This window comes from Anastrepha obliqua, unplaced genomic scaffold, assembly GCF_027943255.1.
Source record: "Anastrepha obliqua isolate idAnaObli1 unplaced genomic scaffold, idAnaObli1_1.0 ptg000009l, whole genome shotgun sequence".
In the NCBI taxonomy this organism is placed as follows: Eukaryota; Metazoa; Arthropoda; class Insecta; order Diptera; family Tephritidae; genus Anastrepha; species Anastrepha obliqua.
The window spans coordinates 2,698,358-2,719,037 of NW_026562178.1; the positions used below are offsets into that span (position 1 = coordinate 2,698,358).

Sequence of the window (20,680 nt, forward strand, 5' to 3'; positions counted from 1 at the left end):
CAGTTTTGTAACACGTTTCCTTTTGGTATAAAATTGTGCCACTCTAAAGTGACTCGAAATTCACGTTGATTTTTCATAGTTTTTTTTTTTTGAAGTAACACTTTTTAGGCGTCGATGGACGAGCGAGAATGGAGAGTAAAATTTCAAGGCCATGAGATATAACGTAGAGGAAAAGGAGAGAGAGAGCTATACCTTGTATATATTTGAATATAAGTTTTTGTTGTACAGTACAGTAGTTGAAACTGTTCGGCGCCGCCGCGACTATGTCAGACTGTTCAGCACTATGGTAACTAGAATGATGGCCACTATGGCTGCGCCTATTTATGCATTTTGTTCTTGTAGTCGCTAGGCTTAGAGGCATAAAGTGAGTGTGTGTGGTTATATGTACATACATACATACATATACGAATATGCATTGTTTTGCTTAGACTAGAAACATCTACGTACATACATTGTCCCAACATATGTATTCATAAATGTAAGTTACGTTCCTCTAGGTTTAGCGAACGTGAATAAAATACCTTTTGTGTATTTTTGCTAGGCGTATGCCTGCTTTATTCGATGTTAGTTTTATAACTTAAAACTAAATTTACATTTTTTAGTTTTTATACAAAATATTGCATTGAATATGTACCAGACGCTTACTAGGCATAAATATGTAATTGCAAAATAAAAGAATAATTTCCTATTTATTGCTTTATTAATTTTAACATATTTCTGTTGACGTAGCTATTATTAGCTTTTCGGTCAACAGCTAGCCTAAATATCAGTCAGCAATTATTGGTTAATGTAATTTGCAAATATTAATAAAGAGGAAAACAGTTTCCTGTTCACTAATTTATTGCATTCTATTTCGACACAGCTATTATTGATTTTTGGGTCAATAACTAGTGTAAGTGTCAAGTCAGCGAAGAATTAACAAAGCGCGTGTTAACTCTTCCCCTCTTAGGTCGATTGTCTTCAATCGGCACAAGTGTTATGAAATTATAAAGTGATCTGGGAAAATGGGCCTTTAGGTACGTCTGTTACATACTCTTTAGTTACATGCAATTTTTGGTTATAATAATTTTTTTTATAAAATTATAAAAATAAAAAAATTAGAGAAACAATAATAAAAATTAGCATAATTATTACATCAGTACTTATACTAATTATATGTTTGTTTTTGTTATCTTTTACCAACGACTGAATGTCGCTCTTATGTTCTAAATGGCTTACATATAGAGCCTCGATTTTTAAATTCAAATTTGTTTCATTTTTTTCTCTTATATGCGTTATTAAATTTGGTAGAATAAATGTGTCCTAACTTTTTAGATTAAAGTTGTTGTAGGTTACGTTTGATATTGTGATTTTACAATTTATAAATTTTATCAAAAATGTTCCTTTATTTAGAAATTTTAAATTGTTACAATCATGATTTATATTTCCATAAAAATGTTTCAGTATTAGTATTCCTGGTTCGATTTCTGTTACTGAAGATTCTGTTAAATTTTTTAGCTTACATTGAGCTTCTCTAAACTCCAAAATATTGATTAAACATTTGTCATTTTTCCTAACTAAATTTTTCTCTAAATTATCCCTAACATCTAAACTGTAAATGTAGTTATTATTATCTACAAGTACTTCATATTCGTTTAAAATAATTGATTTATTTAAGGTATTGGGGAGGGGCTCAAATTTTATTTTGGATAGTATACTTGCGAAAAATTGTGGAATAAGTAAAGTAAGTATAATGGTATTTTCCTGAAATATTACGGCTATCTTGATATTCCTATAGCTGTCGTAGTCCGTGATTAGGTCCAGTTCTTTTTGCGTCACTATGTCGGTGGGAACGATGCCCAATTTGGTAGAAAATATAATATGATTTGTTCAATGTCGTCTACGTGGTTTCTCAAGAGCGTTATATCATTGTTAATCCTATAAGTATGCTCAATAAATTCAACGTCGTCGTCTAATGATTTTATTTTGTTCATTGTGGAGTGTCTGAATGTATTTATGTAGTCGCTTATAAAGGTCTGTTGCCTATTTATGTGGGCCGTAATATTTTCTATTTGTTGCGTTAAAAAATTGTTAAAGTGCGTTAATTTGATTGCATTGTCTGTTATCGTTTGTTCGTTACTACGTATCTGATCTAGTGCATCCTTGATATCTCGTTCATCGTCACTGTCCATGGAGCCTGCTATAAATATCAAACCTTTACCTATTACGTTAATTAGTCCTCGTTTTGATTTCGGATGTGGGTGTAATTTATCTATTTTTGCTTTCAGTAATAGAAAATTTTCGGTAATAGATTCCAAAATTTTCGAGTCCTCGGAGGAAGTTTTTTTTTTAAATATTTATGTTGTCCATAATACGTAACATCGTGTCTTCGTATGTAGTTAAGTTGATAAAATGTAGTACCTCGTCGTAATGACTAATCGTTTTCAATTCTCCTGTCTTAATGGGTATGTATCAGTTGTTATATGTTAAGTCCTGCGCGTCAATTTGTTGGCTTTTTACACCAAGTACGAATGTCATGGCAAATATTGTCGTTAATAGCATTTTCCTGTGAAAAGTGAGGATAACTAATTTAACTTTGTCTAATATCTTTTTTGTGAACTATCCTGCCTGACTTAGTTTTTATGGTTGTGTTAAAATTTTCTGCTACGATTTCCTTCTTACTATATATCTAGCTGACAACTTACTTCCTATTCTCTTGTTTATTTTAACGTATATAGTGTCTCCTTCTGAGAACGTTCTTGGGGTTTTCCTATCTTTGTTGTGATAAGAAAAATACTGTTTTGTTTATTTTGTAATTTCTCCCTGATTTCCTGTCTATCCTTCTCAAGGAGTTTGGGATCACTGCTAATTCTTCTCGCAAAAAATATTTCTATTGGTATTTTCCCTGTGGTAGAATGCACGGAGTAGTTGTACTCCTTGACGGATTTTTCTAATAATTCACTGAAGGATCGGAGGCACTTATCGACTTGGAGACAGCGCATTATTTCCTGTAGGGTGGAGTGAAAGCGTTCTACCTGCCCATTTGAAGAACTAGTAACTAGAAACTAGGACTTGTTCGATATATATCTGTGCCAAATTCATTATTGATCATGAAGTTTATTGATTCTGAATTAAAGGATTTTTCGTTGTCCATAACTATTGTTTCTGGTACTAAGGCAAAAAATCCTTTTTCCCTCCCTTAGCGGTTGCCTTATATTTCGCTTGCTTTGGAGCGAATATCTTTTGCTACTGCATATTTAGAAAATTTATCTACAGCTGTTAAAATAAGTTGTTTTCCCACTATTAATATATCTACATGGACTATTTGACCTGGGAATTGAGGTATGGGTGTGGCTTGTATTTGAGGCTTTGGTGGATTACGCTCGTATTTATTTTCCTTGCATGTAACACATGTTTTGATAATTTTCTTAATTTTATTTGCCATTCAGGGAAAGTAGTACCTTTCTAAAATCTGTGTTTTGTTTTCTTTACTATTCCTGTGGGCTCTATTATGTGTTTTAATAATAATTTTCTCCTGCTCTTTCTCATTAGTTATGTCTTGAACTTCTACTTATGAGAACCTGATGCGATATTTGCTGAAATGTAATGGGTATAATCCTTGTATTTTTCCCATTATGGATTCTTCGGTTTTAATGTAATTTATCACCGATGGGTTGAGGTATCTCTTAAGAATTGAGATAAGTATTTGTTGAGAGAATTCTGCTTCTGTAACCATATGGCGATATGTTGGAAATATTATTTTGAATTGGTAAGTGGGGATCTCGTTGATCTTGAGGAATATCTGATTTTTGAAAACGTTAATAGGTGTTTCAACACTGTATATCAAATTGTGGGATGAACTGTCACCCGAATTCGTTGCCATAGACAAAGTGTTAACCTGTGTTTCCGTATGAGGTATTCTCGATAGGGCGTCGGCCACGACATTTTGTTTACCAGATTTATAAAATAATTGGTAAGAGTACTCCTTAAGAGCTGCCTCCATCTCTTCATTTTTGAATTGTTATTTTTATTGCTAAGCGCGTATGTAAGTGGTTGGTGGTCAGTAAAGATTTCCACCTTGGCTGATTCATATAAAAAATTTCTAAATGAGTTTAAAGCCCAGATTATGGCTAACATTTCTTTTTCGTTAGCCGCGTAATGTTCTTCGGCTCTACTTAGAGTTCTTGAGATGAACACTAATGTCTTAGAGTCCTGCAATAAGACTGCTCCAATAGCAAATTTGGAGGCATCTGTTACTAACTGAAAGTTTTTGTTGTAGTCGGGATATGCGAGTACAATGTCCTCAGAAGTAAGTGAAAGTTTTATGCTTTTGAAGGCTCTTATTCTAACTTTTGAAGATTTATTCTTCGATATTCGCCCTTCTTCCCATCTAAGAAGAGATGTTAGGGGTTTTGCTAACTTTGCGTAGCCTTTTATAAATCTACGATAATATCCCGACATACCGAGAAAACTTCGAAGCTCTTTTAAAGTTGTGGGTTGCGGAAAATTTGCAATCGCTTGGACCTTCTCAGGGTTAGTTTTTATGCCATTTGAGGATATAATGTATCGTAGGAATTCAACTTCCTTTTGAAAAAATTTATATTCGTCCAACTGGACTTTCATATTGGCCTCTTTTAAAGTTGCTAAGATTTTTCTGATATGATTGAGGTGTTCATCCCCAGTTTTACTAAAAATAATATAATAATATCGTCAATATAGACGTAACAGTATTTCCCTATATGCTCGCGCAAAATGTCATCCAGAGCTCGTTGAAAAATGGATGGCGCATTTTTAAGCCCAAACGGCAAACGAGTAAATTCGTATTTGCCGGATTTGATTGAAAATGCCGTTTTTTCGATATCAGATTCCTTTAAAGGAATCTGATGAAAACCGCTTTTCAAGTCTAATACGGAGAAAAATTTGCTTTCTCCAAGATTGGAAATTACCTCCGATATCTCGGGTATCGGGTACCTGTCGGCCATTGTAACTGAATTCAATTTTCTATAATCGGTTACCATGCGATACTGCTTGTTACCTTCTGAATCTGGTTTCTTAGGTACAACCCACACGGGTGAATTATAGGGAGATCTGGATGGCCTTATAATACCATCATTTAGTAATGTTTTCACTTGTGATTCTACCTCGCCTTTCAAAGATGCTGGATAGGGGTAGAATTTTGAATATACAGGTGAATCATTCAATGTTCTAATTTGTCCTAAGACCTCTGTTGTATATGTTAGCTTTTCATCGGGTTCAGAGAAAAGATTGGGATATGTATTTACGATGTCTTTCATAATGTCCCTCTGTTTGGGGGATAAGCCTTCCTCTTTTATATTTATTGCACTTACGCTTTGTGAAGCCTTCTGCTTAACACGTTCCCTGTCCGCTGATAAGCACTGAGCCATATGTGTGTCAGGGGGTATATGAAACTTCTGAAGCAAATTATTCGACTGGAAGTAACGGAACTGTACAGTTTCTGCACTGAAAGTAAAGAAAAACGCCGGGACATACGAAAAAATATTTTTATTTTACGCAGAAATCACAAATTATTTTTAATTATTTCTTATTACGACACTCCCAGGCTTATCCAAATCACCAATCTCGGGGTCACGCCCTATGTAAATATCATAATTCCAGACAAACCCCTCTTCTGTGCACAGTTTATAGATTTTCAAGCCGTATTTATGAGCTTTTGATGGGTTGTATTGACGGAAAGATATCCTGCCTCTAAACGGCATCATCGACTCGTCAATGACGATACATTCACCAGGTGTTAATAAGCTCTTCCAGTTATTGTTAACAAGGTCCAAAAGTGGTTTTATTTTGTATAGACGTTCGTTTTGATCCCTCGGAGCTTCATTATCAACAAAGTGCCAGCAACGTAATATTGACGAGAACCGATTATGTGACATGTTTACGTTGTGAAATATTGGACTTGTCGGTCAATTTTGCATTTTTGTATTGGGACAGGGAACGTGTTAAGTCTGACCATACGGCCATTTCTTAAAATCATCTTATTATCCGCGGTGTATATTACTGCTTTTAGTGCTCTAAGTGTGTCGTTTCCCAAAATACCATCAAATGATTTCAATAAGGGCATAAGATAAAATTTAATTTTTTCTTATATATTAAAGAGTTTTGCGTAGGTGTGTACTACTATTTTTACATCTCCTACAATTGATTTCGCATAGAAAGACTTTTCATTTTGTATTCGTTTTTTGGCTAAATTTGGTTTCGCATAATTTTTACTAGAGCCTGTATCTATTAGAAATCTCAAAATGTTTCAAATGAACGTCATTGCATTCTGCATATTCGTCATATTCAGTTTCCGCTTGGTTGCCCTCTTCTGATGTGTCTATATGAAAAGTCCTTTGATTTTTGGTGGGTGGCTGATTGTTAACCGATGGCGGTCTTTTGCCCTGAAACTCATTCTGAGGTGGTCTATTCATATAGTTGATTTTTCGTGAATGTAAGCTTTGATCTACTTCCATTGGTTCTGGCTTCGGTTGAGGCTTCGGTGGCCTTGGAGGAGCATTAGTAGATTGATTTTGGTTGGAGTATTGTGGTCTAGCCTTCAACCTTGTTTGATTTACTTATAGTTCGTAAGCCAATTGTGGGTAAAAGGACTGTTGTTGTGTTGGATATTTTCCCGAATTTGGGTATCCTTTTTTAATCTTTTGTGCATGATTTGTTCGATAATTCTGGTTGTCCAGTATCATGCATAAATGCAGAGCTTGGGGAAGATCAGCAGGCTCTCTGATACCTAATAACCGTGGTAGATCCTCATTCAGACCCCTGACGATTGTATCAAGTGCCTTGTCCCTATAACATTGAGTCATCATTTAACAATATTTTCGTATTTATTATATATATATATATATATATATGTTTATAAATATTCCCTTTTTTTTTGTAACAGAAATATTAACTCGACTCGAATTTTTATTTACTTTCTTATTTTTATATGATAACTAGCGTACCCTCGCCCGCTTCGCTAGACGATAAATTCGATGATTTGCTGAAAGAGAATAAAATTAATACGAAACAAAGCAAATTCTTTGATACAATTTCATTCGAACTTTATTGTAACACTTTTTGGTAGACAACGTTTTTGGTTTTTTCATCTTTCGCGTGAATAATGACGATGGTTTGCCAACTCGTGAGCAAGCTACATACAATTGTCCATGAGAAAAAATTGGGTATTCTAAATTAATACCGCACATTTGTAGAGACTGTCCTTGCGCCTTATTAATTCTCATAGCGAAGGCAAGGCGAATAGGGAACTGCAAACGTTTGAAATCGAATGGTAAATCCGCCGGAATCAGTGGAATTCAGGGTATCAAAATGTCTTCTCCTTTGTACTTCCCTTTCAAAATTGTTGCTTCGATAACGTTACCCATTAGCTTCTTCACATCGAGTCTGGTACCGTTGCAAAGTCGGGGCACATTACTATTGCGCAGCATAATAATCGGTGCTCCAATTTTTAATCGTAAATTATGAGGTGGTAAGCCTGGCAAATCGAGTGAGTTTAAGAATTCAGTTGGATAATTTACGACCTCATCTTGATCAGTAATAGTGTCCATTGACTTATACGCAACTATGTCACCAGGTATTTGATCTAAAATAAATTATTTTTTTGTGTTCATTTGGTCCATATGTTCCATAAAAAGTTGATATGGTAAATAATATGCAGGGTCTGATACACGCAAATTTCCATTGACCATTATAGTGACAAAATTATCGATCACCAATTCCAACAGGATTTCAAAATCAGAGTTGGAATGAGTTGTTGTGTGGTGTACTTCTGAAAAAATGAGAAATAAACAAAATAAATCTAAAAATTCGAATTCTAACTTTACCTTGTGTATGTTCTTATTACCTTTGAATTTTTCCAATGAAGCACCATTCATTTTAAATTTTCCAAGAATTTTTTTTATCATTTCGCGTTTCTTTCCTTTTTCATTCGATTCCAACATTTGTTCATAGCCGAAAACATCGTTTGCAAACGCATTCATTTCCATATAGAATTGGTCAAAGAAAGCATTGCTCAATTGAACTGAAACATTTTTTCATAAATACTTAGGACCTTAACTAATGCACCTTGGTACATACCTAACGCAGATATTCATCGCGACCTTGACATCGATACTATTGATGAAACAATACAAAGCGCTAGCAGAAGACACATAAATAGACTATTAACGCATACAAATCCTATGATGAGAAGACTACCAAATAAAAAAAAATCTACCGACTTTGGGCTTAACCGTCAAACACCAACAGATCTTGCAAAATCCTTGTAATCAATTGTCAACTAATCGTATATGTCATTGTTTGTTAACCACTTGTTTTTAAATAATATGTATACATTTCTTCTAAATGAGCTTGGGGGCATTGGCCCTTCAATATCACTCTCATTCCATCTTTTTGTAAATCAAATTACTTATTGTCTAACGACAGGTGTAATATTTTATGGAAGAAATAAAAAAAAAAAAAAATTTCATTCGAATCATTTGAAATTTCTGTATACAATAACGAAAAATTCAAAAAAAGTTGTACACATAAAATGAATGTCGATTCGAAACTTGCTTTAATCTAAGAATCGAGCAAGTTTTGTTTTGTACAATATTTTGATTTTTTCTTTTTTTTATATGAAGAAAATATTTAAAAGAATTTTTTTTTGCTAAAAACCTTCCCCTAGTGGATCCCTATAATATGAAAAAAGAACGAATAAAATAGGCCTCGTATCGGCCCAAAAAAATGCGTACAAACGAACATCATTTCATTTTTATATATATAGATTAAAGTTTTGATTGTTATTATATCATTAAAATAAACTTAACTTGATGCAAATAATCTTTATGGACTCTTGAAGCACCTCTCTGATGATTTGTTTGTTGGATTTTGATGATGGTACGCTTCACTTCACAGGATCACGCTTCACTTCACAGGATCATTTCTCTTTTATGTTTTTTTTTTTGGACTTGGTGTTAATTTTTTCTGCTTCTCAGGGGACTTCGTTCCCTTCAGTACTTGCCTTTTATAAATTTTTAACATTTAACCCTTACGGACTTTTGTTGGCATCAAGGATGGCACTTGTCCTTTACGGATTTTGTTGTTGCACTTATCCTTTACGGTTTTGTTGTTGCATTTATCCTTTACGGATTTTTTTGTTGTTGTGGCATAGGCTGGCACATATATGCCCCCGTTTTGCTTTTGCGCTACTCCGGAGCCTAGTTATCGACTTTTTACTCAACTGCTCGGGCGCCAGTTACGTTCCTCTAGGTTTAGCGAACATGAATAAAATACCTTTTGTGTATTTTTGCTAGGCGTATGCCTGCTTTATTCGAAGTTAATTTTATAACTTAAAACTAAATTTACATTTTTTAGTTTTTATGCAAAATATTACATTGAATATGTACCAGACGCTTACAAGGCATAAATATGTAATTGCAAAATAAAAGAATAATTTCCTGTTTATTGCTTTATTAATTTTAACATATTTCTGTTGACGTAGCTATTATTAGCTTTTCGGTCAACAGCTAGCGTAAATATCAGTCAGCAATTATTGGTTAATGTAATTTGAAAATATTAATAAAGAGGAAAACAGTTTCCTGTTTACCAATTTATTGCATTCTATTTCGACACAGCTATTATTGGTTTTTGGGTCAATAACTAGAAGTGTCAAGTCAGCGAAGAATTAACAAAGCGCGTGTTAACTTGTATACATACATATGCATATGTAAACGCATAAGGTTTAGATGAGATTTTTGCATACATACATATATTAGATATATGTTTGCATATGTTTGTCTATTTGCTCTTGATCTTTTTTGTAAATTTTGTCTATTTTATTCTCTGCAAATGTTGTCAATTTATTTAGATATATGGTTTTTCTGTCTCTCCCTCTCATTCTCTCTCTCTTTCTTTGCCTGCCTTGAAAGTTTCACTTCTGTTATGTATACTACGCTACACGCACTTTTGTTGTTGATGGTGTTAGGCATCTTCCTCCATATAACGAGTGCTCTAAATTTTTTTATGTATTATACATATTGTCGCCGCGATAATGAATTGTCAAAACGGCTTAAACAAAATTTGTTTAAAAACTCATTCAAAAGTTTGAAATTTTCCTGAAAATTTGGTGAATTTTTTTAAATTTTGTACAAAGTTCAAAACTTTAATTTATATGATTATATTGTATATTAGTATAAAATACATTTTTATAAAAATAAAATAAAAACAAATTTTCCGAATTTTTAATATGTAGCGCTTCTTTTATTGTAATTTGCAATTTGCCTGATAAAGAAAACCAAAATTAGTTAGGAGTAATTAGGTTAGGGTAGGTTGACCATAGACCTATTGGTCCTTAGTGGTACCAGATGGAGCTCTACCCTTACGTTTCCTTGTAGTAGGCTTTTTGTTAAAAGCCTGCGTCCTTTGCGAATCTAAGTAAGCTCTGAAGCTCTAACCCCGAGAGACATTCTAACCTCTCACATTGTAGGGCTTCTAAACATTTCATTCGGGTTCTAGCTAATGCAGGTCAAGAACATAGAAGATGTTCAAGAGTTTCCCTCTCTTATAGCTCATTGCAAAGTCAGCAGCTATCATTGTTTGTAATTGCCATCTTGTATGCGAGTGCCGCTAACATATTGCGGTATCTACGATAGTTCTGCTTTCCCTTTTAGACAGGGCTAGTACGAATCTGGCGAATTTATGTACATTCAGTGTACACATGATTTTCGCGGTTTTACAAGTGGCTAAATTATTCCACCGCCTGTCTATCCGTGTTTTCAAGTCCGCAGCGATGTCATTGTATACCGTATTTAAGGGTTTCAGTATGTCGTTTTCAGGTTCGAATTGTATTTAGACAGCGCTTTTTGCAATCTCTACAATTTCGTTTTCTACAATGCCCTTGTGTCCGGGTACCCGAAAGATGTATAATCGTCTGTCTGCGGCTAGTTTCCCTATGGCTTCCCTGGTCCTAAGAACGGTTTTAGATGAAATTTCATAAATGTCTCTGTAATGCAGAAGACACCAAGAATACTTTCCATAGGCGTTTTGTGTGTCGTTTTTCTCAATGCGGTCCACCACACCAGACCACCATAAATATTGGCTTTACTACAGCTGAGTAGCACCAATACATTATTGAAGGAGATAGACCCCATGTAACTCCCAGCATTCCTTTACATGCATATAGTGCGTTACTAGCCTCTCCTCTCCACTATATTGTGCATCCATGATAGTTTGCTATCCAAAATTACTCCAAGGTAATTTGCGTGGTAAGAGCCAGTTCTGCGCCATTTAGCTTCGGGGGGTGCAAATTCGGGATCTTGTACCTTCTAGTAAAAAGTATCATATCCGTTTTATCGGTGTTTACCCCCAAGCCTGTCTGAGATGCCCCTTGATACACTGTTGCGAGTGTATTATTCATTATGTCGTTCACGGTATCTAAGTATTTGCCCGTTACTACTATGGCTATGTCAGATTCCGTGCCTTCAAATTTCGTTAATAGATCATTAACTGCGAATAACCAGAGAAGTGGCGATATAACGCCACCTTGTGGAGTACCGTCACATGATAGTTTAGTGAGCCCCTTACAATGGCTTCCCTCGACACATTGTTGAATGCACCACTAATGTCTAGAAATACTCCTAAAGCGTATTCCTTGTACTCTAGAACTTTCTCTATAACTAACACCAGTGAATGTAACGCAGTCTCTATGAATCTGACATCCTATTTTCTCTAATGTGGGCGTCGAAGATTTTCACAAGCGTTTTCAGGAGTAATGAGGTCAAACTGATTGGCCCATATTCCTTTGAGAGTATGGGGTTGCTTTCGGTATAAACACAACCCTTGCTTCTCTCCAGAGTACTGGCACATAGTTAAACTTCTGTCACTCTTTGTATATCGCTTTTAGCCATGGTACCAACAGATTGCCCATGCTTTGGATCATGGCTGGAACAATTCCGTCTAAATCCGGTGATGTAAATGGGTCAAAAGTGCTTATTGCTCACTAAATTTTTTGCATTGTGTTAATGTCTTTCGGGATGTTTACTACGTTATTTCTTACGGGCTCCTACCTTAGTAGTGTACGCATCCTGGAGAATGCGTACTGACTAGATCTTGTAGTGATTCTTCACAACTGTCAGTCCAGTCTCCATTGGATTTACGTATTAAGTTGGGCATAGTCCGGTGTTTTGATAACAGTTTCCTGAGCCTAGCCGCTTCGTTTGTACTTTCTACACTGCCACAGAAGTCTTTCCATGGCTCTCTTGGCTCTACGCACCTCTTTCCTGTATGCTCGTTGTAGATCATTATACTCTTCCCAGCAGAATTCATTATCGGCTACTCGAGCCAGCTTATAGAATTCTATTACGCTGCCCCATTTTCAATGTTATTTTGAATTGTATGTATTTGTGGTCGGAGAAAAATGGCGTTTTTAATACTCTCCAATCCTCCACAATAGTAGAATTATTCGTAAAGAGAGTTAAGTCTAGAAAATGTTTGGAGGTGGGTCCAATAAATGTTGGGTCCTCACCCCGGTTTGCATTGTTAGGCTAGTTTGTAAAATAAAGTTAAGTATGTACTCACCTCTATGGAGCTCCCCCAGAGAGAGTGATGAGAGTTAACATCGGAGCCTATAACTAGAGCAGGCTTCCGTCGCTCAACTTCCTTAACCAGCCTACGAAGCTCATCCGGCGATGCTTTCCTCTCGTGTTACATATAGCAGGAGCCAAGAAGTAGTATTTTATTCCTGCATCCCTAAATAGTCACCACTGTCAGATCATCTGTGGAGAGATTGGTATTAAAGTAGGGACATACAATTTCTTAACAAGTATTACTGTAAGTTTTGTAGTTTGGTGAGTTCAGTCCAGATACCACGTTTCTCGAACCGATCCATGGTTTATGGACTAGAACCACGTCGTAGTTGACCCCTCTAAATTGTGAAAGAGCTCAACTGATCCTCCTTGCTTTTGTGAAGGATAATTTGAAGGACCTTCAGCATCAGGCTTTGGTTCCTTCACAGAGTTGGATACCTGCTCCAGCTCACCCACTTTCTCGTCCACGATATTAAGAGAGGAAGGAACACACTTCCGATACCATATGCCATCGTTCGTACAAAATGTCTTGCGCCGTTTTATTTACCTGGAGGATGTAGTTCTGGCTTCCATCCGCCTTCGCTGATTTAGCCACTTTCAACACCTTGCAGTCGTTGGTAGGTACATATTTGTTCTGCATTTGTAGCATTCGCAGTGCATGCTCCGCGTCTACCGTGCGCGGTATTAACACCTTCGCCTTTGGTATCGACAGTACACTGCTATTTCAAGGTGTTAAAGCTTCTTTACAGCTTCTTCACGACCAATAAGTGCCACAGTCAGGTGCTTTTTGGCAATCTCATTGGCCGCCGCCGTTGCTTAGGACGTTGTCGGCTTTTCGTCGTCCTTTTCGCTGTGCTTAAAGCTTGGCTTTGCAGCAACGCTTTTGCACTTTCTTTTTGTGGTGGCATCCTACCTTCGCTTTCGGTCGATCGCTGTCTTTCTTCGGCCAGTCTCTCTTCAACCTTATTGGCGAACTCGGGGTTTGATGCAGAAGATCCAGCGCGATTTTCAAAGTGAGCATAGCCCATTTCAATTTCCTTGTTAGCCCATGCCAATCATTCTGCCTAAGCCTGCGTCAGATTGGTCATGCCACTAAACCGGTCGCAGATTTTGACCGCAGCCTTGGAGCGTGCTCTCGATTTCATCCCCTCCTTGGTTGGATTAGCTCTAGGTCTTTTCGTACTCACAGAGCTGGCACCATCAAGCTTCACCGGAGAGCGAAGTAAAGTCTCTTCCTCGTTAGTATTCACGTTTGCAACACTTTCTAGGTCCGAGTCTTCGGAGACTATGGCACCCGTTCTTTGCATAGCGGTTTTCGTATTTTTGGCAGTAGCACTACGACCTGCTCCCGTTACACTAGAAGTTTGGTAGCTTCAGTCAGTATTTGAATTTATCTTTTTCGTACGACCACCTGCTCAACATGGCAAGCGCAGTGATCTAAGTAGTATAAAGGGAATTCAAATGGTCCACCACGGCAGCGCCCCATGCCGTGGCAAGGCCACAATTACTCCCTAAGGCGGACCGGTGTTAGGAAAGCGCCGTTAAGATACAGCCGGTCTGGTAAACTCCCTGGCTGCAAACCATCCAATGGGCACTGTGTTGCATAACAACCTGGATTAGGGGTGGCCAAGGAGAGGAAAGAATGGGATGCTGGGGGTTTAGAAATAACAAGGGATATTCGTCGGTGCGGTGATATTCGCGTGGTGATTGGATGGCCACCAATTTTGCCGTAAAGCGGATGGATGGCTAGCCAATCCCCACATGAAGCTTCCCCCTTAGATCGTGTTGAGTTGGTCCCCATGATATGGGGGTCAAACCACCACTTAACCCTCATCACCACTACAAGGAGACCAACATGATGAGGTAAGGACTAATTATACAGGATTTGATTGAAAAGTAATGACCCTTATTTTTTTAAGCAGTTTTATTAAACCTTTTGGCTTATACAACTAATATTCTTCAAAATAGGACCCTTGAGCATCAATACACCGCTGGTAGCGGTCCTTCCACTGCAGGAAACATTTTTTAAACTCATCCGCCGGAATCGCGTTCAATTCGGCTGTCACAGTTTTTTGGATGGGCTCGATGGAATCAAAATGCCCCCCCTTCAGCTTTATTTTCAGGCGCGGGAACATTAAGAAGTCCGGTCGGGACAGTTCTAGGCTGTAGGGAGGGTGAGGAAGCACGACGGTCAATGTTCAAAAATTCACGAACCCGGTTCACATCTTCGTCTGTTTGCGTCGTCGAAGGCCTTCCAGATCGCTATTCGTCTTCGACGTCCTACCGGCCCTCCTTGAACGACTTGTGCCACTGTTTTACCTGGGCACTGGACTGAGATTGGCCCCCGTAAGCCTCCTTGAGTAGTTCCATGGTTTCGGTACTTGTTTTGTTTAGCTTTACGCAAAATTTGATCGAGTAACGTTGCTCCAACGATCGCTGCATTTTCGCCACTGCAAAATCCTAACACACTTTTAAAACAGCTTTCACGCGCGGAGCGTTGTTGACTACACCGCTGTTGCCAGCGAACTGGGACTGGTTTCTAGTGGAAGGGAAGGTCCAAAGATCATTTTCCCCCCCAAGCCGATTCGGTTGATCGCTTGCAAGACGCTCTGCGCCGGAAGGCTCATTACTTTTCAATCATACCCTGTATATAGATAGATCTTAAATATAGATCTAAATTAATGGCAAAGAAATATATACATAAATATCTATGTACAAATGGTATATTATATTAAACAAAAATCATGTTTTAGTAAGTTTTCCAAAACGATGTCCCACATTTTAAAACTGAAAACAATAACACTAATAGTTATTAAATAATGAACAAATAATAATATGATTAATACGTGTAATAAATGGAACGCATGCCATCTTTGAAATGGCGTACAATCGCGATGTTGATGAAAGACCGCATACGAAGATTTTTCGCACCAGCGCTTATGGCGTTTTCCTGCTTACTGACGTCCAAGAGAAATGCTGTTATAAATATATAAGTAATACAGACGATTGTATTCACGTTTTTTAGATAAAGCGACATAACTTCTTTTAATATACCACATTTTATTTTTATTGCAAAAAAAGCAACACAGCTTAAAGTAATACTCTTCATGCGCAACGAAACTAATCAGTTATTCTTAAGCACGTTGACAGAACTAAAAAAGTTGATGCTGCGCAAGCGGAGCGGGACGCAATTAACAACATAACGGTACTTTTCCTGTTAAAGAAGATAGTCATTACAAAAAACTTCTTGGCTAGTTAGAGATGTGTACTGAGAGATAATTTATGGGAAAAATCGATATACTGCTAGCACGTGAAAATAGCTGCCAAAAATTACATTTGTGTGGGAGCACTTCTCGAGTATTAACAACACCGCATTCATACAGGGCAAGTTATATGTATTACGCCTCAACAAGTTGGAGACGAGTTGAAAATCATAAATCGGAAAAAATTATAGAAAATAAAACATAATGCTTAACTCATGAAGAACAAAGAAATATTTGAATAGTTATTATCAGTTTTCGCCAAAACCCAGCGGAATTTGCTGCAACAAGTAAAAGCAAGTTCTCTCTTCAACAGCAGCAAGAACAACTTATAATATTGGCCCCTATTATGAGTTACATTCGATCTTCGATATTCGCTGGTTGTCGAAGATCGAAAATCGAATGTCAATTTGGTATTATGAGCGGTGCAACCCTATCCAAATTTTCGTTGTTTACCGAATTTAGAGTCGAATGCAATTTTGATTTCGATCGTGTAGCGTATTGTGGGAAAAATTGTTAAAGTGTAAGTTGTTTGCGATTATTTATGGTTTTATAGTAACCAAATAATAAATATATACTAATTTTGTTAATTTTATGCAGGTCGAAAGTCGTGAGTACCAAACCATAATTAGAAAGGCGAATCCACAATTCGCAAAAGGGATTTGCACCAAAGTTCAAGCAGCAAAAAAATGGGAGGAATTTACAACAGAGCTGAATTGCTTGGGAGCACCAGTGAGAACGGCAACAAAATGGATTAAGCTTAATAATGGTTTTGTTTTTGTGATGTTTATAGAAATAAATTTTTATTTTCCCTTGGTAGGTATGGGCTGAAATACGTAGAGGAACTGAAATACATATTTTTTTCAAATGTCGAATAATTGAATAAAGAAAATTTATAACAAAAATAAAACAGAAACTGTGGCGTAAAGGTTTCTATTTAATACTTTTTAGATTTTTCTATAATATTCTCAAAATTTCACTTCTTATGTTTTCTGCTTCTCCGTTATTTGCCTCCACTTCAATATCTTCAGCATCATCGTACACAGTGGGTTGAGCAAGTCCTAGCATACCTTCATTACCAATACTCAATTGGTACGATCCCTGAGCACAAAATCGCAGAACTGTGGCTAGCTTTAACATATTTGGAATGGATTTGGCTCGGGTGCACTGCTGCAACTGGTTTTCTGTACTGCACAGTAGGTTCATAAACGCCTCTTTAGATAATCTAAAGTTCTATAAAAATGTGTAAGGAAATTTCTGTAATATTAAGTACGTCAACACATTTTGAAAATTCTAAACTTACTCAGTGGAAGCCATTTCTAGGGAGTTGGATGCGCCCCTCAACTGTTTTCTACTTCTGGCTAGTTCACTAATCTTTCAACCTCCGATGAATCGTCGAACCACAACTCCGTTGTACTCATTTTCACAAAAAATACTTTTTTTAACTTTTAAAAATGTTGTTAGCAAAGAATTTCAACACAATCGGTTTTTCTTTTATTTTGATTTGCTGTATCAGCTGAGAAAAATTATCTATTGTAAATGCGTCGAGCGATCGAAATTCACAATAGTCCTATTCTTCAACGAATGAGCACCATAATACCAAATGAAAATTCGTTCGATCAGCACTTTCGACTACAGTCGAAGATCGAATGTTGCTCATAATAAGGGCCGTTATGTTACTGCTATTCGAGAATTTCGACAAAAATAAGGAAACTAAATATATCGTCAAGTGTGTGGAAATGAAAAGAATATTTGCAAATAAAACATTATGAGATATGCTCATAAAATCTGTCTACACATTATTAGTGTCATAGATTGTTCGTAAAAACCCAGCAGAGCTCAATATGAAGAGTTAGTTGCAAAACTAAAAAAGCATGTGTATTCCAAGAAAGACATTTTACTAATACAACACCATTTTCTTGCAAAATATCAATGTGAATAGCAAATTGAAGCAAGTTTTTTGGCATGTCTCCAGCGTGACATAAATTATTGTGCATTTGTGTCGCAGGTCAGTACAATGCTCTCATTTCTAACATTCTTCTTCAAGCTCAATTCATTAGAAGAATCCGAGATAAGACAATCCGCGAACAGCTCATTCAGTCAGAATATTAGAGAAATTTTTTTGGAAAAAAACGCTATCTTTAGAAGCACTCAACATACCTAGATAGCCGTGAACTCAATGCAAAATTACAAAGTACTATAAATGATGTCAACAAAGTACTCGCAGGTATAAAACGTAGTAGAAGGCCACCGATACATTCAATAATAATCAAATATAAACTTGGTGCAAATATTTGTCAACAAAGTACTCGCAGGTATAAATCGTAGTAGAAGGCCACCGATACATTCAATAATAATCAAATATAAACTTGGTGCAAATAGGTATCGAAAACTTGTGCATACGAGGCGGAAGAGAGAATCACAAAACAAAGGAATGTCGCGCAAGGCGACATAACCTCAAATGTAAGTCATGTGGTAAAAAAGGGCATGTTCTGTTCGACAAGTATGTCTAAAGTTTAATGAATACTTCAAGCAACAATTACTCATGTTATAAAACTGATGATTACCAATCTGCATTGCAATAAAAACGATAATTTCAAAAATGATATTGGTTTTACATAATGAAGTAAGTTCGTGTGTAATTCCACGAAATGAGTTCGACAAGTTTAACATTAAAAGCAAACTGGATGAGTTTAACATTAAAAGAAAACTACAACCTTCCTCAATAGCATTTCGTTCATATGTACATAAAATCCATCGAAGTCCCAGATGGCAAAGTAAATGCCGAAGTGAAATATGTATAAGAATCGTTGTTAAGTAGAAGCTTTAACAAGTAGACAATCTTATATCATTGAGATACCAACAAGATAAATGCCTATCAAATGGGAAATTTGTATCTGTTGGGATCGCTTTATTTAAGTAACTGATAAAAGTGACACCATATAAAGAAATTGCTTGCCCTCGAAAAAATGTGAACCAGTTCTTTCATTACTTACCAATGCATACCAAACCGTCACTTTGAGATTGGGAAGTGGTTGTTTATGTTTCAATAGTAGTTTATGTCCTTTAAATGGTGAATAATATCAATATTTTTTTGACAATAGTTTTTGGAAGTCGCTCTCTTGCGTACAGATGGACATGGATTATTGTGGAAGCTTGTAGCCTCGAATGCAATATTTTCAGTTTTTCTCGAAGTCTGGCTGGGCCCCTGTTGTGGGCTGTTTGCCACCGAACTTGTTGTCCGGAACCTTCATACCCCCGAATCAAATCTTCATTTCGGGCATCACGAAAACGTCGTCGAGTATTGTTTAGTTTTCAAGAGCACGTTGTTCACCCGACCAGTGCAGTTTCGTGACTAAATAATCCGCACGAATAACGAAGATAACGCGGTCCCCTCCCTGCTCATACGCCTAGCGGTTAAGGAGAAACCTTAATATTCACATTAACTCACCCATTGATGACTGGCCGTTGTATTTTTTATCAAGCATCTTCCCTGTCATATGCTACGTGATATCCTGTGGCTACTGGCGTCGCGGCGACTCTATGCTGCTGCATGCTGTGACGTTGTATCATCTGACTGGTTCATCAATGTGTGGCCTACATCGTCATCGCACTGAATCTGGCCCTTCTCGATGCATTGAAACTTTGTTGAAATCATTGATTTGATTTGTGTCAAATCGCTCGTCTTCTAACACACCATAAGTAAATAGCCCATTTCCTAAATACAAGTTGCAATGCATATTTACAACTCATATAGTTCCTAAATGCATTCGTGAATTTTATGGCAACGCCTCATGTTCCTAATCGGTTGGCAACTCATTTAGATGCGCATAAAATGTCAAAATCGTGCATCAGTTTTGTTTGGTATGCAAAGCATGGTTGCAATTAAAATCTGCTTTGCATTGCATACACATTTTTTAGAGTTATGCATTGCAAACCTGAGTTTAGGAAGTCGGCCAATCGTTTACATAGAGGATTATCAAACAAATACTATATTTTATATCCTGCACTGAGTGAATCCAATTTCAAGTAGCGCTCCATTCAGCTTAGAATTCCACTGTATTTATTGCACTACCCCCATTTCTGCCGAAATTACTTTTAGGAAACACTTCAAGTATTACAAAAATACTTTTACGTGAAAAAAATTGTACAGAAAATTCGCTATCTTATGACCCTCTATGCTTGTTTATAACTGTGACAGTATGAATATTATATATAATTTCTACACTCTATTTATTTAAAAGTATTCGGCTGCTGCATGTTAATATGTTTTTTTTCACTCTGGTGCCTCCGGAACGTGTAAGCACCTAGAAAACCACCTCCATAATCCGAACTTCCTTTTCCCTCTCAGCGCTTCAGCGCTTGAAGATCCTCGACTACACTTAGAGCCGATTCAGCTGTTAAAAGAGATGCATTAATATTTACACTACAGTGAAACCGAAACACGTTTAACAAGAGCAACGTCTCACCAGTTTCCACCTACATAATTTACTTTCCATTGCATTTCCGTTCAGAACATTGTAGTCAAAGTGTTCTACAGGGTGCACCATGTTTTATGTCGGTATGTAAACGCTGAATAACTTTGTCATTTACCAACCGATCGACTTCAACATACATGTTTTCGATACCTCAATTCAGTACAATTTCAACCATAAATCGCTTTACACCGAAACAACGCGAAATGGACGCTATAAAACCCGAAATGCTTGACAAGGTGATGACACACGCAGAAAAGAGATCGCAGTTTGTGATTGCTAATAAAGGTGGCCACTTGATTGATATTGTATTAAAAAAATAGTTTTACTAAATTGTAAATAACCAAACCAAATAAAAATACCTCAC

General features: G+C 36.7%; 1 long non-coding RNA gene across 1 annotated transcript in view; it reads left to right on the forward strand.

Annotated features, from left to right (window-relative positions):
* Positions 1–17,188: 17,188 nt before the first annotated feature.
* LOC129251232 (uncharacterized) overlaps positions 17,189–20,680 on the forward strand; it is a 45,696-nt gene continuing 42,204 nt past the window's right edge. Inside the window, exons 1-2 of the long non-coding RNA XR_008582936.1 lie at positions 17,189–18,153; positions 18,221–18,301. This is a non-coding gene — a long non-coding RNA (uncharacterized LOC129251232). The remainder of the gene's footprint in view (positions 18,154–18,220; positions 18,302–20,680) is intronic.